Consider the following 18,776-nt stretch of genomic DNA (forward strand, 5'->3'; position numbering starts at 1 on the left):
CCCCGTATATTTTTAAGTGTACAGTTCAGTGGTTTTTAATATATTTATAAAGTTGTACAGCCATCACACTATCTTACTGCAGAACATTTGCATCATCACCAAAAGAAACCCTGTGTCCATTAGCAGTCACCTCCCCTGCCCCTTGGCAACCACTAATAACCACTTTCTGACTCTGGATTTTCCTCTTCTGGACATTTCATATAAGTGGGATTGTACAATATGTGGTGTATTATTTTATAGTCTATTTTTTGCTATTTGGCTTCTTTTACTTAGCATAATTTTCTCAGGCTTCATCCATGTTGTAGCATGTGTTATTGTTTCATTCTTTTATCTGCCCTGAAGTTTTTTAAAAGGATGTTTCTTGAAAAAAGGCCAATGCTAAGTAGCCCTTAATAGAAACCTTTGACATTCTTCAAGGAAAAAATGAGACAAGATATTCAACTTAAAAATTTGGCTTGACATATTAATATACACATATCCAAAAAAAGAACAGTTAAAAAACCCACTAATTAAGAACTGATTAAAATGAAAAAACTAATTGGAGCATAAAATTATCATTTGAATACAGAGATTTTTCTTTCTAATCTTAATGAAACATAAGGTATAGTTCAGATTGGCATACTGTGATTTTAATTTAATTTAATTTTTTATCATCCAGCAAACTTTTTGCACTCCTGAGTTGGCACATGCATCTGTCAGAGAGAGAAGAGCAAGGAGCATGAGGCTGCAGCTGAATTTAGAAAGTTAGAGGTGTTCTCATCAGCCACATGAGACGGACAGGCGATTCCTTCCAGTAGGCGAGAGAGCAGAGTGCAGACGACAGATGTGAGAAAGGTCCATATAGCTGTCAAGTTCCAGCATCCTTGTGCTGTAGAAGGGAGGTGCCAACGTGATTGATGTTCAGAGACAGTATAAAAGCACTGGATTTCTCCCCAACTGCTTGTCACCCTGACCTGCACCATCTCTAGACTGCTTGTGGGGTTTCTGTCAACAATTACTGGAGGGGAGAAAACTCTTTGGAGAATAATATTTTATTGTGGCCATGCCAGAACCCACTAAGAAAGAGGGTAAGTCTCATCCATAAATCTTTTTGTTGTGCTTTTTAATAAAGTGTGTTTATTTTAGGATTCATTTTAAAACAAATATCCAACTTCTTAAATAGACTATAAAATAATAGAATCACTGTGATTTAAGGAAAAGATCCTTTAGAGTAAAAAGACGAGGAAAAGTATAGCAAGCGTATGATGAATTGAAAAATATCTGAATGTGATAATGTATGAAGGCATATTGACTAACATTCTCAAATGATAGTTTTATCATCCAATTGCGAGAGATCCATAAAGTGTAATTTAAGGATGTTAATTGCTCATAGTGACCTAAGCATATTTTCTTAGATTTGATCACAAATTTGTCACCATGTATTTGCAGTTTGTAGGGGATGGGGCTTGGAAAGCTTTCTTAAGTGGTTAATAAACGTGATCAAGATTTTGAAAAAGGATTTGGGACACTATTTTCAGATTTGCTATATTTTTTTCACAGGAAGACATTTAAAGTACACAGATGAAGGTTGTTTTGTGTTTTTTTGGTGCTTTTGGAGTTCATTATTAAATTCTTGCATGGAAAGAAAATCAAAGACCTGTGTAAAAGAGAATATCTCTGAATATCACTGATTGATTGTGCTCTTTCATGAGTTTTATTGTAGATAATTTAATAATATTTAGTCTTTTAAAAGTAATTAAACCCAAAATATGGAAGTATTCTTCATGAGAAATGTTTGCTCTAATAAAGTTTCTCCTATACAAAAAGGTATGATCAGTAATTTAAAAACTACTAATTAATAACATAAGTAAATTGGAACTAGTAATTACAAAAATAACCAATAAAAACAAATTAATAGCACAAGTACAATGAGTTTAATTTTTAATGAAAAATAATTTTTAAATATTATTTCATTCACATTAGTCTTAATTAGGCTCCCTGAATTGTTATTTTTCACTTCTGCAAATAAAAGAAAAAAAAAGATTAGCAAGGTGCATAAAAATGGTATTTAGTTGTTTCATTTTTAATTCCTAAAAATGTTTAGGAAAAACCATTGTTTTGCAGAATCTAAAAAGAGCTGCTACACATTGAACCCAAAGTTGAAATACTAACCAAATTATCGAAAGTCTTTTAAATATATTTTTTTCTGTAATTAAGTAACCAGTGTTGACAGGCTGTGGTGATCAGCTTACAGGTTGGCCTTACTTAGTGGCGGAGGGCATTGATGGGTGAAGTCTTCCACCCGAAATAACCACACCAAATGCATGCATTAATATGGGAACTTAATCCTGACTGTCAGGCAGTGAATACAACCCCTGCTAAAGTGTCTTATTTGTAATGCAAATGATTTACATGTGTATTAAGTGTCCTTTTTATTTGATCTGTCACTTGACTAGTCTCTTCAAGGCTTACTTGGATGAAATGCATTCTATGTTTCCCAACTGAGGAGAGAATATCATTTTAATTATCCTGAACTTAGTGCATGAATTTGCATTTTTGTTTAAAGCCCAGTTGAAAATGACAAGAAAGCTGAAAAACTAATAAATAAGATGACAGGCTGTAGAGCAGAGCCTATAAAGCTAGTTGAATTATTCTGATTGCCAGATGCAATGGAATTTTACTTTTTGTTTGACAACTCAATTGGATTCATTCTACCTTTAGAGAAAATGAAATTTTAGAGCTACAAAGAGGAAAATATATTTTTAACTTCAGCTCCCCCAATATATATATTTTTCTTTTTTAATAAATCAGCATAAATACTAAAGTCTCCATGATCTTCTTTGGCTATAAAAACACTGTTCATCTTCTGGGCAGGAGTCTCCCCACCCAGGGCAGTAATTTTACAGCCTTAGATTCTTTAGTTGGTTTAAATTTGGATTGTGGGGAGCAGGGGCAAAAAGAGGGTTAATGATATATTTAAAATCCATTGAGGAAGTACAGAGATTTTTTTGTTTCCTTACCAGCAGATCTGATCCTTGAAGGAACTATACAACTTGAAGAGTTTTCCTTAGTGAAATGATTGCATTTTTTTATTGTTTACATCAGAAGAGTTAGGAATATGGCAATTCATGAACATTCTGGTCCTTGCACCTTCTCCTAACTGTGATTTCATTTTCACTGGGGTTGGCTTTATTCCATATAAGCATCCCTCTGAAAGACAGCCCCAAGGATAAAACATGCCATGGAACCAATTCTTCAGAGTCATTCCAACCCATCTGCAGAAACCTCTCAAAGAAGGTTTTCTCCTCCAGCATCTACGGGTCTGTCTTTTTAACTTTCTTCCCTAGTTGGGCAAGCCATGCTGGGGAAGGACATGACCACTTGGTGTGAATCTTGATAGGATGTGTGGGCTGGTTTGGCCCTCCTGGGATCCAGGATGATCTGGCAGCTCTTCCAAAGAGGCTGAGTTTTTAGCACCTGACAATGCAAAGGATGTCTCACTCAGCTGCCTCCCAACCTACAGTGGCCTAATTCTGGGAGTTTCGTGTGGGGTCTTGGGAGAGCTTGTCCTTCCAAGGAGGAGAAAGAAGAACAGGTGTAACTTCGCATCTCCAGAAGGAAATCTAAGGGGAACAATTAGTCAGCAGTTCTTATTTAGACCCTTGAAAATACTCTGGGTGGCTCAGTAACCCCTTTTGGAGAAAGAAAGCATTATTTTTGAGGAGTAACCACTTCTCATTGTCCTACTCTGCACCGCAATTAGTCAGCAGTTCTTATTTAGACCCTTGAAAATACTCTGGGTGGCTCAGTAACCCTTTTTGGAGAAAGAAAGCATTATTTTTGAGGAGTAACCACTTCTCATTGTCCTACTCTGCACCTTCACCTGTTGCACGTGTATGATTTGGAAACTGTTGGAAGGCACTTCAAAAGGCTCATGGAAAAATGGAATTAAAAGATAATATGAATCTTTCCCTGAACTTTTTGGAGATTGTATTATCTGTACTGTCAATTTTGTGTGAAAGGCCTATCACAATTTGCATTCATGCAGAACCTGAGGCCTAGTAGAATTAAGATATTCTAACCAAATAGTGAAAGAGGATGCCAAAGGAACGTTCAGATTTGTGGGAATCTCCTAGAATGCCCTGCTGTTACATTCATTTAAGTATCAACTATTAATTGAGCACTTACTATGTGCTAGTTGCTGGGATTTTAGAGATGTATAGAACATGGTCTCTGTCATAAAGCCCTCACAGTTAATTATCCCTGGATTCTACTATGTAAAGAAATCATCTGTCACTGGAAATTTCTCTTTTCCAGTCAAAAAACATTTTATCAACATAAAATTAGAAAATTACAACAGCCTGTCTTCTGTGGTAGAATTTCTATGGTTTAAAAATACTATGAATTGGGCCGGCCCGGTGGCGCACTGCTATAGTGCGCTGCTTGGGAAGTGCGGCGGTGCTCCCGCCGAGGGTTCGGATCCCACGTGCAGACCGGCTGCTCACAGGCTGAGCGAGGAGCGATCCCATTGCCAGTCCCGGTCCGGTGCGGGTGCGACACTGAGGGTTGCGATCCGTTGCCAGAATATATCTTTTTTTTCTTTCCCTTTTTGTCTTTTTTCGTGACTGGTAACGGGATCGCAACCCTCGGTGTTGTGCCTGTACCGCGACCGGCAACGGGATCGCAACCCTCTGTGTTGCACCCGCACCGCGCTCAACCAGTGAGCGGACCGGTCTCTATATGGGATCCGAACCCTCAGCGGGAGCGCCACTGTGCTCCCAAGCACCGCACTCTACCAAGTGCGCCACCGGGCCGGCCCGATAGAATATATCTTTACCTCAAATTGAGTGGAAAGTTAATAATTTATAGGGAATAAGAGAGAAGAACAGAGGAAGACACATTTTATCAAGGTCAATGATTTTCCTCCTGACTTTAAATGGTTCATTCAGGCCAAGCTGAAGATTTGGATGGGGAATAAAGAAGTTGTATGAATGGACGCCACAATATTTTTCCCCCTGAAAAAAATCTGCCATGCTGTACTGGAGATTCATGGCGTGGATTTGAGCTGTCTGTTGTAAGAAGGAATACTCTAGGGCAAACGCACACTAGAGGGGCTTAATACTTGGCAGAATTATTCTTTTTCAGTAGCCTGCTTTTATGACTGTTCGTACTGCACCTGTTAGGAAGATAAATAAAGGACTGGCCAATTCTTCCCTCTCAAGCGCCCTAAATATATCGCTTTAAAAAAACTTTGGAAAAACAAGTTGTATCCTTGCTTCTCATCCAGTAAGTCTAAAGAAGTGTCCCTCTTGTTCCCAGGCCTTTCAAACAGCAGTAGTCAGGAGTAAGGGAGTTCGTGAAATGATCAAAGGCAGAGGTGAGGCTCACTAGCTGGTCTCAGGGACCCAAGAGAAAGGAAAAAACAGAGCACTTACAATCCTTTATTCTCTCTCTCTTTATTCTCTCTTTCTTTTGGCCACGAGACATGGCCTTGAAACATTTTCTTTTAGGCTTCTCATGCACACACAATTCATACGGTTTTCTTATTTATAGCAATTTAAAGAATCCCCAAATTTAACATGAACGTTGGAATAAACTATCCAGGCTGAAGTTGCTTTTAAAAAATGCTTGGGCACAAAAATAAATATATAAGTGGTCTCCTTAAAGACTTGAATGAATACGAAAAGATGGTTTGGCAATACTTTTGTGAACAAATATATTCTTTTAAATTTTAGAGAGTTGTGGTAGGAGACTGCTGTGAAATTATTGCTGTTGTTTTTATAGCCTTAGAAAACATTTTTGCCTAAAATTCTTAGGATTGTTTTATTTGAAATTTATTTTTAGGTTCTTTATGAGCACACAGAGAAGAATTTTTATTATTATTAATAATTTACTATTTTTAAGTGCAGTTCTCCTTAGGCTATGAAACCTATATTGAGACACACAAAATACCCTTGGCAGCCAGTGACTTCTGTGGTAATTGTAGACCTCATCTCTAGACATATTCGGGTGTGTTAGATGATAAAGAACAGCATTAAATTTCTAGCAATCAAAAATAAGTAGAAAAGTTTTAATTTCATATGTGTACCTGAGGGTATGCAGCCAAGTCTTCTATGTTTTTATTCCATGTCAGTTCTTGATGTGAACAGATATCTTTTCTGGTATCTGTGGTTGGTTCAGAGTATTGCACCCTAGGGGAACTCAAGTGTGTACCTGAGGGTATGTCGCCAAGTCTTCTATGTTTTTATTCCATGTCAGTTCTTGATGGGAACAGATATCTTTTCTGGTATCTGTGGTTGGTTCAGAGTATTGCACCCTAGGGGAACTCAATAAATACACAGAAAGGTAGTTCTGAATTATGGTGTTCTGGGTTAGGAAAATCATAAAGTAGCCATTGTTTGTTCCAGAGCAGTTTCCTAAAATTTGAGAGCATAGCAATTAAGGAAGATGAAACTGTGAAAAAGAAGAAAAGACTTTGTCACTTAATTTCCCACATGTATGCAAATTATCTCATAACCAGAGAGAACGGGACTTATGTCTTTACAAAGACAGTCCCCCAAAATGAAAGTGATGAAACTGTCTCATCACGCCCTAGTCTGCTCTATGCAGTTGGGCCCTATTTTAATTTACAAAGAGTGTGTTTGTTTTAGACAGCCACACAGATAGACAAAAAGCCAAATGTTCCCATTCATGGGGCAGAACATTTATGGGCTTTTATGTCCATTTCCAGAGTATAGATTTAGATGCTGCCAGATTGAAGTGTGAATTAGTGGATTTGGCAGAGAGAAAGACCAGGCTCATTCAATCTCATGCTTATTTCTCTCTCTAAAATGAGTTCACAGAAACCTAACTGTAATCTGACTTTCATTATGCCTTTCAAGTCTAAATCCACTATCATAAGACTTTTGCCCTTTTATACTCCCTTAGGAATCCTTTTATGGGCCAATTTGGCACATCAATGCAAAATCTAAAGTTACATTTAATAATAGGTCAGGTGTTAGGTCTTATAATTTTGTTTTATTCACCTTTTGACTTGCATTTAGCTAGTTAGGCTAAACATTTTTCTTCTCCAAAATTGTCTAAATCTTTCTCTAAATAACATCAAATCTTTAAAAAAATTTCTTAGTAGTTCTTTGCTGGTATCAAGTAACAGCCTTTACCTTCTAGAAAATATCATTTACTTTGGAACAGAATGCCCCATTTATAACTAAAAATTTACCTATTTGTACAATTCTACATTTTAATTTCTCATGTTCAGATTAGATGTATTTAGGGTTGTTCTTTATATAGTATGTCTTTTGTCTTTTTCTTTATGCATATTAAGTTATATTTATTATTAAACATAGTGACTTCAACAAAGTCTGCTATTCATTCTAGATATCCTAGATCAAATTCCAGCTGCACCATGCATGTACTGAGTTACTTACATTTTGTATGCCTCAGTTTTCTCATCTGTAAAATGTGAATAAAACAGTACCTAACTCGTTGGGTCTTTGTGAGAATTAGTTAAAATAAATCAGGTAAAGCACTCAGAACAGGGTCTGACATATAAAAGACTGCAAGCATTTTCCTTCTAAAGCAGTAAACTCTGAAATCTTGTCTAACATAAGGTATTAAACCTTGCCTCACATTTAATATAAACTTTGAGGGCATTTCTGCCTATATAAGGGACATAACCACTGCTTGCCTCCTTGCCTAGTGTTGATATATTTATTCTAAAAAGGCTGCAGTTGCTGTCATAACCGTCATTGCCACTGCCATGAGTATTTCCTTTTTTTACTTGTAATGCAACACCTAAGCTTCCATCCATTGTGTTCCCATTGATATGTGTCGTGTCCAGCTGGGGAGCCTCCAGTTGTCAGACACAAGATGATAACCGGTCGTTTCTTCACTGTGCCATTGGCAGGGCATGGCCTTTCCCACTGAGATGAAAGGGTCACCCTGCACAATGGAACGTGTAATTATGTCTGCCACCACGAGTTATTCAGCTTGGGTTTGTGGGACATTAAGATTTCTTTTCCTACCAGGGGTGCTTTTGGCAGGTGAGGTCCTCCTTGGTCTGAATTTTTCTGAGATAACCACACAGAGAACTCTCCTTGACCACACATGGATGTGGTGGGTGATGGATTGAGTGTTACTGTGTTGACTACTGCGGAATTTTATTTTTATGACCCCACCTGGCATCAGGCCTCTCCTTCCTCTATTTTTAAAAAGTCACCCAATGTGAAGCCCAGCAATGGCTTGGGGCAAGGCCTTTAAGGGATTTATCCTATAACCATGAATACGATATGATTGTGGTGACCTCTGGGCAGGAGCAGACCCCCAGGAAAGACACAGTGAGGGACTGAAGAGGGAAACTGTCAACTATTCAAATCACTTTTGCAGCAACTTTCTTTGGACCTGTACTAAAATTCTAAGCTTGTTCAATTTGAGTAAAGCTTTTCTCCCCCCCACTACTCCCACCTCTACCACTCCAACCCCCAATTGATTCTTGCTTTAAAACATAAGACAATCCTCAGACCTTAGCAAAATATTTTGTTTTTCTCCAGCTCCATGTTAACAGTGAGAAGCTATTTGTTGCTATGTGGTAATGACTGTATTTTAATCCTCTTCCTGTGGGGAATGTCATCCTGAGTTGAAACATGCATAATTAGAAGGATAAAAGAATAGGGTGACTTGAAGAGGAAAAAAGTCCCTGTGGATTCAGGGAAATTCCATCAAGCTGAATAATGAGTCACTGAAAATTTACATAATCAATACACAATTAGACTTCATCTACTCAGAACCTCAGAGTAGAGTCTTTGGCAACATTTGGCCACCATAAATAAATATGGATTAAATTGATTGAATCATTGTGAATAGATGGATTTTCTACATAGCTAAGGGTTAATTTTGTTCAGGAACCTCAGAATCTTATTGTTTCAACCAATCTGGATAGAAACATTCCTAAAATGTAATATATTACTCCTTGCCTTTAAAAATAAAGTACACTGTATATATCTTAGCTTCGTCTTATATTAGGGGTATCGGTTATTGTAACACGTGATATCCAGAGAGCCCAAATTATTTGCTTTTGTGTTAAATGAGCTCGCACTGATTTGTGTTTAACTTTGTGTTTAATTTTTCATAGCTCTCCTGCTTCATCCCTTGCTAGAAGGTTGCTGTCCTCTTTAATAGTCTCTTCTGTCAGCTTGAGAAGCTGCTGCCCCCTCTCCCCCTGGTTGTTTGTTATGGATGTCACTCCAGGAAATTAATCTGGCTGAGTAGGGTTTAGCCCTACCTTGGGGCAAGCTAGATGCATAAGGCAGGACATTTAAGACGACACCCACTTTCCGGCTCATGCAACTGCAGGGTCAGCACCTGAGAATGAGTGCCTCCTTAGCCTTGCTCATAGGCCCCTGGCTTGCCATGTTCTAGTCCCAGGCCCTGGGTTTATTGAGGACCTAGCAGTATTCTCCCAGGAGCAAAGTGCAGGAACTCTTAGAGCCTGGAGCTTGAAGAGCTTGAGACAAATCCTTTTTGCTCTTCAGAGGGCCTTGTAATGTGCTGATCAGAAGCTGTTATCTGGATAAGCGAGGTTGCTAGAGAGCTGAGTTCTGAATAGAGGAGGTGGCACTAGGCAATACTGTCCTTTTGACTCTATTATTGTGCACATAGGAAAATAAATTACTGCCCCCAAATCAATGCATGGTTTTTATTTTGACCGCTTCATTTGTTTTATCAATCAAGACTGCAGGTATTCCCAAATGAGATATATATATATAAAATGTAAATTATATAAATTTATTATAAATTTATTTATATATTTATAAATTATAAATTATATAAATGTATTATTATAAATTATTCATAATTTATAATAATAAATAGAATTATAAATTATATTAATATAAATATATACTTATATTAATTATATAAATATAAATTATAAATCATTATTAATTATATAAATTTATATAAAATATAAAATATATAAAATGTAAGTTTATTTTTTACAAAAAGCACACACACACAAAATCTTTTTCCAGGGCTGTCCAGTTAGCTCAGTCAGTTAGAGCTCCTCTTTGTAACACTCAAGTCAAGGGTTTGGATCCTTGTTGTGGCCAGCTGCCAAAAAAAAATTTTTTTTCCAAAGGACATTTGCAATAAATTCTAAATCATCAGTTTTCAAATTGTTTAGTCTCAGATCCATTTGTACACTCTGTTTTGGTTTTTTTTTTTTTTTTGGCACCTGTCCAGTCAGGGGGACAGAACCCTGGACCTTGGTGTTACAAGGCCACACTTTGACCAACTGAGCTAACCAGCCAACCCGTGTACTCTTAACAACTACTGAAGAAACTAAAGCATTTCTCTGTATGGGTAAATATTGCATTTGTAGGGGCCAAGGGAAGACATCCCTTTCAACCCCCTGAAGGTTCTCTAAAAAATTACCTGATACACACAGATTACTATGAAGAAAAGGCATAACAAATTTTATTATGTCACAGTTTTATGTGACATGGGAGCCTTAAGGATGAAGACCCAAAGATACAGGGAAAATTGTCCATGTTTATGCTTAGGTTCTACGAAGCAGGCACAGCCATGTAGAAATGTGATTGGACAAGAAAAGTATGATCTAATGCTCACAGACTGAGTGGGGAAACCCAGCAAGGCCTGTCTGTTCAGATTCCTCTTCATGTTTATGCTTAGGTTCTACGAAGCAGGCACAGCCATGTAGAAATGTGATTGGACAAGAAAAGTGTGATCTAATGCTCACAGACTGAGTGGGGAAACCCAGCAAGGCCTGTCTGTTCAGATTCCTCTTGGGATCTCTGTGTCACATTCATTCTTCCAGGGAATGGGGCAAGATCCTTTCTGGAATGGGGGTCTAATGACCTACAATCAGACAAGATAGCAGAGAGAATTTCTTTATGGGCAGCCCCGAGATAGAAAAGTGGGGGAAGGTTAGAGTATGTCTGTGCCCTGCCTTGGGGAACAAGGATTCTAGTTACTGTGGCTCACCTCAGGGGAGAAAGAGGCTGAGAGACAGGAGGGCAGGAGAAGGTCAGAGGGCAACTTTGCTTTCGAGGCTGCTTCTGAGGTACTCACTTTGGGGTATCGCTTTCTGAGCCTGAACATATTACACACACGAATACAATATTTGCTGTATTAAAAATTAAAACTGACAAATGTTTAAAACACAAGAATACACAAGCACACAGTCTATCAGCTGTCAGAACATTGACATCGTCACAGATTATGTGTCCTCTGGAAAACTCCACCTTATATTTGTGAGAGAATGTGAGTAAAAAAGGCAGACAATGTCTGAGCATTATTATAAAAATAACTCTGATCTCATAGACTCCTCAAAAGCGTCTTGGGGGCTCTTGGGGATCCCAGACCGTACTTTAAAAGCCACTACCACAAATCAATTTAGAATTGCCTTAAAAAAATCTGTAACTGCCCTAGATCCCGAGGTATAAAATATTTGGACCCATAGCCCATAATGAATAGAGAAGGGGACAAAATAAGCATATAATTGTGAAAATATTAAACATTGACTTATGTCCAAATTCTGTATATCTGATATATAAGCACTTTGACCAATAAAAATACACTGTCATTTGTGTTTGCTGACTTTTTTTGGTGATACTTATGATTAATATAATTAAAATTTCTTTAAGTGTTATGAATGTCCCCATGCAAACTGTATTTTATATTAAGGCAGTTTCCATAGTGCTGTCGTCTAGGCATATGAGGTCCCAGCTGGAGCATGTACATAGTGCCAGTCCCCACCACCAATAGTGAAACACCTGACAGTGTTTATTACATATTTAATCCATGAAATCTACAAAGAAAGATAATTTGCTGTATACCAAAAGTGACACATAAATCATTCAAATATTTTATTTCAAACCTAGAATTTTACTTTGAGAATACAAACAATAATTAGGAATAACACACAATTTTACCTTATACCTCAAATTACCAAAGGATGGTTTTAGAATATTTATTTTTCAAAAATTTTGCCCCAAAAAGTAACAGAAGGAAAGCCACAAAAAAGACCTTATTATTATTAATACTCAATGATAACAACTTTTATTGTATGTTCTTCCTGTCTTTTCTATGCCTATATAATGTATTCATGTGATATGGTTATGCTCTCCACACTATCCAAAAGCTAAATTTAAATTGCACATGAAGGTCCATAAAATATTTTTAAGTAGGTCTAATACTGTATTATTTGAGAGAGTAAGCCCCTGGGAAGGAGAGACCTGGGTTATAGATGCTATTTTAGTGTAAAGACATGTACGTATAAAAAGAGGCAGGTTAATGCCTTTTAAGACTTAAGATTTTCCTCCCCTTTAAGTTGCTGACCATGGAACCCTTGATCATTGAAAACAGAAGTGGACTCTACTGGAGAGAGCCAAACCATTTATGGAGTTACTGGGTTCCTTGTGGCTCTGCGGCAGCACAAAGGCCACATATGGGGCTGTCTATTTAATAGCTGCCACCAGTGCCCGTCAATTAGAATGACCTGGCACAGGCCGTGCAAGCCTGCCATTGGTGGCATACCTGTGCTTTTTACAGTAGGTGATCATAGGAAAAATCCACCATAAATAGATCAAGCCTTTTGAAGGCATTTCAGAATTGCAGAGGGAAAGCAAGTCTACATCGGCAAATTAGAAAAGATCAAAGAACAGCCTCCCTTGCCTAAGAAGGAAGGGGCTAGCTTCAGTTACTCATTCAGAATCCAGGTCATTTTTTTATATTGTGCATTAAATTATTTCCTTGGGCTTATTGTTTTCAAAGAGTATCCTGGTTTCTTCTCATTCAAAGAAGTTTTAAGAAAGCAACTTTTATGAAGGTACTTCAAAAGTTCAGGGAAAGGTTCATATTACCTTTTAATTTTATTTTCTCATGAACTTTTTGAAGTACCTTTGTATATTCCTGCTTCTTCAGTCCACCTTCTTGTAAGTTTTCTAATAGAGATAATGGGGGAAGGACAAGGAGAGTGAACAAAAAACCAACTTTATTCACCTGGCAGAAAAGTGTCACGGAATTTGCCCTTTGGCTTTTGAATAAGCAGAAGTTTTATGGCAGGAACTCACCTCGATAAATCCCCATTTGCTTGTTTAAGGTTTAGAGAGCTTACCAAGGGCAGACGCCTCCTGATTGTTACAGAATAACTAACCTAATTGACAACAGAGTTGACTCACCTCGATAAATCCCCATTTGCTTGTTTAAGGTTTAGAGAGATTACCAAGGGCAGACGCCTCCTGATTGTTACAGAATAACTAACCTAATTGACAACAGAGTTGGATGATGGACTGAGGGTTATCTGCTAAGAAATTGTCGGGACAGGTTTGGTTTCACTGCTTTTCCAGCCCAGTTTTTAAAAGGGGGGGATTCCTTAGAAAGGCCCAGGGTGTGTTATAACCGAGAGCCCAAATGTAGCCCTAATTGCTCTCTGCCCTTGTTAAGAAATGGAAGACGTGTTGACAGTAAGAAGAAATCGAAATGATGGGGTTTGGATGGATGCCTTGGCGCCTTCAGCCAGCGGGAGAGGGACCAATGCGAGACATAGCGTTCCCTGCAGGGAACGCGGACCAAGAAAGCTGCCCGGGCCTGCCAGCGGCCTGGCCTTGATTTCCTGGCAGCAGAGAGAAGGGGCTCTTGTGCGGGGAGGAACAGCCTGCCAGGCAACTATATTTATGGAGCACCTGTTGTGTGGAATTTGAAAAGGAGCAGAAGGGTCTTGTCCTCAAGAAGCTTATGGTTAAAGGAGAAGAAAAGTCCTCATCTACTGTAAACCCTTCAGCATTCACAACTGCATTTGGAATGGGAAAGGAACTGGTGATCCAGGGAGGGGCTGAGCCTTGTTACCCAAAGTGTGATCTGTGCAGCAGCACAAGCAGCATCACCTGGGAGCCTGTTGGATTCACAGAATCTTGACCCCTGCTGTAGACCTCCAGAGTCAGAATCTGCAGTTTAATCAGATCTCTAGGTGATTCATATGTACCCAGCAGTTGGAGAAGCTCTGGAAGGTCGTGGAAGGAGTGAGTCTTGCCTTTGTTAAGAGAGCAGAATGATCTGGTTTAGTGACACTGAAGGCAGGCAGTTCATTTACCTGTGAGCTTCATAAACACAGAGATCTTATCTCATCTCAGCCACTTTTATGACCCCCTTGCCCTTGTTACGTTCTTAACGGGAGGTCAATGAATTGCAGCTGCAAGGGTGGTCCTCCCTGCGTCCCCATTCAGTGGGGACTGTGGAAGTTGTTGTTAATGAGTGATCGTCATACAGGCAGCCAGTGAATTGTGGGAACATGCAAATGAATCTTAGAGGTGTGGGCAAAGCTGGGCATGACAGAACCTCTCAGAGACCGAGGTATGAGTTAGAGAGAGATACATGAGCGGTTCCTTCAAAGTAAAAGGGGATACCTTGGGGTCCTGAGACTTACTTGTAATGGTTCATTTTTTGTCTAAGTCTTGAGCTGCTTTGTCTTCACCACTCCTGTTTTCCCATCTCTTCGGGTTTAGGACAGCTGGAATTCTTTGTATCAAATGCTCTGAAAACAACTGAGGGTTCATTTTCTCTTGTCCTTTCTGTCCCATCGCAATTGATTGACCGATCTACTTCTTCACACTCTACTAACTATAATGCATATCAATTTTATCAAACTCAATTATATTCCCATTTTACAGTCAGGATGTGAAGGGCCTACCTCCTCAGTGAGTCCCCAGATACTTCCTCAGTCCCCACCCCAATTCCAAACATGGTCTAACATGATGCAGCCCACAGACCTAGAAATAAGACAGATCCTTAGCAGGTGGCGTATGTGGAGAGACATGAGTGTCTTTTTCACAGGTGCAACAGAGTAAAAATGATGATGATGATGATAAAAATCATGAAGAGATAAAGCATTGACCATGCTCCCCACCCCTGTTAACTCATTCATTTCCACCAGCAACCCTTGGGGTAGGTTCAGCTATTGTTTCCATTTCATAGGTGAGGAAATTGAGGCACACCTCACCCCTACAGATAGGGCAAAATCCACATGAGGCCAGTGGCCTTGAGAATATGGCAATCAATCCAGTGGGGAAAATGGAGTAATAGCAGTAATAAATCAACCTACTTCTTCTGCCTCCATTGGTGTGAGTGGCTGGGAAGGGAGGTACGGGCCCAGGTGCTGCAGAGCTCAGGCACTGAGTCAGGCAGACCCGGGGCAGAGCCTGGCTCTACCCTTCAGGGGCTCTGGGACCTCCAGGGCCTGAGTTCACATCTGCAAAATGGTGATAATTATAGGACTGAGTTCATAGAGTCATAAGGATTATAAGAATTAACATATATTAGGTCCTGCATATAGTGGGTACCAATAAGTGGTTGCTTATTTCTTCACTGGCTATAAAGTAAAGTTTCTGTGATTTTAAGGAGGAAAAGTTCTGGTCCTGCCTACTTAACAGGCAGGCATACATTTTCTTATTTCCACTTCCTGCAACCATCTTACAGTATCCTAGCTTAATGTCCTAAAATGTTTCTGCAGTTCTGACTATCTGATACGGTTGGCTGTTAATAACCAATGTTCTTTAGATTTGATGGAAGTCGAATGAAGCCCTTTATATTCTCATCTTGGTTGGATTTTGGGCCTGTTACATAGACCATGGAGGCTACAGACATAATGGAAATAGAGAATTTGCATTCAGGGCACATTTGCAGTTTCAGTGTCCAAGAAGATTCTCTTTTATTTATTTGATTAGAATTCACCCTTGGTCTTGGATTTTAAGCAACCATGGCTTTCCTTATAAAGTGGGTCTTTGTTACATAGATGCTGAGAAAGTATGGTCAATTTGATGGTTCATAGAAGCTCTTCTTAATTTTTTTTTAATCAATTCACTATGCGTTTTATGTGTTTTCAGCAATAAGATGAGATACCGGGGGAAAGTAAAGGAATGAAGGATCCCTGTCTTTGTTTAGTTGGAGAGAAAAAGAAACATAAATATGCTGAGACTACTAGAAAATAAATAAATTGTAATGAAAAAAAGAATGTATTATGATGTGGTCCAGAATCCCAGGAGAAAAACAAAGGGGAACAGAATGGAATAATTAGCTCTGAGAGCCTTGAGAAAAATGTCAAAAAGATGGCCAAAGGATTGCAATGGTGGTAGTTAGTGCTGTTCATTACAGAGCTCTTTCTACATGCCAGGAGCTGTGCTGTGCATTTTACCTAGGATTAGCACCCTAAGAGGTTATTTATTCTATTATTCTGTTTCACGGATGAAGAAAATGAGGCTGACAGAGATTAAGGAAGGGCCCCAAATTACACAACTAATAAGGTGTAGAGTCAGGATTCAGACCTAAGTCTGTCTGACTCAATCCCATTCAATCCCATGTAGAGAGAAAGCAGGAGGTCTGTCGGGGAGAGGAACATCCTTCTTTTCAGTGGCAGAAAGGTCAGCAGGTGAGCAGAGAAACCAGCTCTAGAACAGAGGGGCCACTAGGGAGAAAAAAGAGAAGGGAGAGGAGGAAAAATCCAGCGACATTGGCTTGGAATGCTGACCTGGAGAAAGTAGACCCAACCCAACAGGTACAGAGACCCTCTCAGGTAGAATAACAGGGTGAGACACACTTGGATGATCAATAACTTCTGCAGCCATGGGGCAAAGGGACTGGAGGGCAGAGAAATTTGTCTGTGGAGAGAGCCAGGAAGAGGTACTCGGGCATTGCGTGACAATGGCCCAGTCCAAAAGATAGTGTGTCAAAGCAACTGGCCTCTTGCTCACAGTATTCTGATATCCGTGTGCTGCAACAACTCGCCCCACGCCAAGAGGTCAATATTAGATTTCCATTCCTGCACTCACATCTTTGAAAACAAAATGCTTTGACCAAGGGTTTCGTCTTCTGGTTGACGGGGCACTAAAGATTCTTTCCATGAGTTGGTGAAGAAATGAAAGCATATCTGTCCGTGCCATCGAGGGGACGCTTGTGCTTTCACTGTGTCCGCGAATTACATCATCCTGCCACGGTATCTTCTGCCAGTCTGTTAAGTTATATGTCTTTTCTCCTTTGGTTATATAATCTTTCTTCCTCATTAGTAAATAGTAATGTATTTATTTATGACTTGTGCTTTCACTGTGTCCGCGAATTACATCATCCTGCCACGGTATCTTCTGCCAGTCTGTTAAGTTATATGTTTTTTCTCCTTTGGTTATATAATCTTTCTTCCTCATTAGTAAATAGTAATGTATTTATTTATGGTCATCTGAATGAAAATAGTTTTTTTAAAAAAAGCCAAACAAAACAATAAATTGGAGTCTATACCAAGCACAAAACATTTGTGATGGAAAAAGACATCATTGCCTCCTGGCAGCCCTGTGTTTCTGTCTTCTTGATCTCTGTTATGGTGCAATTCATTCATTTTTCTACACTCATTCTGCCTGCCTAGATGATGACTGTTCAGCTAAACTGCTTGCTGTTCATACTGGCCATTAAGAGTCACTCGTGGAAAAAATTGCCTAAAATTCCAGACACTAACAAAGATAAGGTTCCTAGGATCCTGCAGTGTGCTTGTTAATACAAAAACTTTTCTGCCTTTGTATTTTTATTTAATAATCAAGTGGAAAACAATTTTAACAGAGGTCACCATCACTAACCACCTCTTCCTGCCCTGGAGTCAAAGCAGCTGGTTCAGTCACATGTCACCAGTTCCCAGTTCAGGGCATCCACAGGGATTCAGCAGGGGAAATGCTGTGCTCCTGGTCATGGGTATGCCTTTAGCTGCTTGGAAATAGTATGTTCTTTAACAGAAGTTTCTTTAATAGACATCCTAGCCCGGCTGCTCTATCATACTGGATGTCCAAAGCTGGGTGTAAAATCTCAAAACCAGAGCTCTGGAAATTTTGAATAAGTGTAGGTGGAAATCTATTCCAGACATGTGCACTTCCAGAAATGACTGTGAGAAGGGTTGATTCGGTTTCCCAGTGAACAGCAGCTTGTCTTGTGATAAAATGAAACGCTGCAAAGCCAGGGGACTTTGGTGTCATCATCGTTCAGAAAGCGTCTCTCATGAGGATGGCACAGTGCGGAGACACTGTGGTGCCCTTGCTCTCTGGGGAAAGGGAGTCTCATTTCTGCACCGACCTCACTTTATCTCTTCAGGATGTGCTCGCTACCCACTGTGTCTCATTTCGTCCTCACAGCAGCCCAATGCATATGAGTGCCGTGGCCATTTCACTAGAGGAAAGACACAGGCTCAGCACCATTAAATGCTCTGCCTTCTGCCCAAGGGGATCACTAAGTGGCAAAGACAGCTGGGTCCCCATTTTACCTGTGCTCTTTCCATCACTACTCTGTGCCACGTCCTGGAAATCTATATCATACCATTTAGTATCATACGTCTATGTCATACCGCCACACATCAAAAGGCAGCGTGTCTCGATGCCACGGGGTGATCCTTTTCCTGCTGCAGTCTCTCCTGTCAGTACAAGTAAGACGGCTGCCTGGAGTGGAGAGCAGCCCAAACCCTTCTCTGTGGTAAGTGAGCCTCACGCTTCCATTGCTCTTTTCATTTCTAGAAAATGAAGTGCCAGCCCCTACCTCACCCCCAGAAGGTGAGTTTAAACCCTGCTTCACATGTTTGGGCTGCAAATCCCGAATGCCCATCCCAGCATGATTTGGCCTCCACTGATGTTGTGAGCTTTAACCCTGATGCCACAGGGTGATCCTTTTCCTGCTGCAGTCTCTCCTGTCAGTACAGGTAAGACGGCTGCCTGGAGTGGAGAGCAGCCCAAACCCTTCTCTGTGGTAAGTGAGCCTCA

General features: G+C 39.7%; 1 protein-coding gene across 1 annotated transcript in view; it reads left to right on the top strand.

Moving 5' to 3' along the window:
• Positions 1-1,048: 1,048 nt before the first annotated feature.
• The window catches only part of MYBPC1 (myosin binding protein C, slow type), a 101,688-nt gene continuing 83,960 nt past the window's right edge, over positions 1,049-18,776 (top strand). The window contains exons 1-2 of the mRNA XM_008579693.1: positions 1,049-1,067; positions 18,534-18,569. The gene's annotated coding sequence lies outside the window, so the exon portion shown is untranslated. The remainder of the gene's footprint in view (positions 1,068-18,533; positions 18,570-18,776) is intronic.

The sequence above is a fragment of the Galeopterus variegatus genome, unplaced genomic scaffold (genome assembly GCF_000696425.1).
Source record: "Galeopterus variegatus unplaced genomic scaffold, G_variegatus-3.0.2 Scaffold1942, whole genome shotgun sequence".
Lineage (NCBI taxonomy): Eukaryota > Metazoa > Chordata > Mammalia > Dermoptera > Cynocephalidae > Galeopterus > Galeopterus variegatus.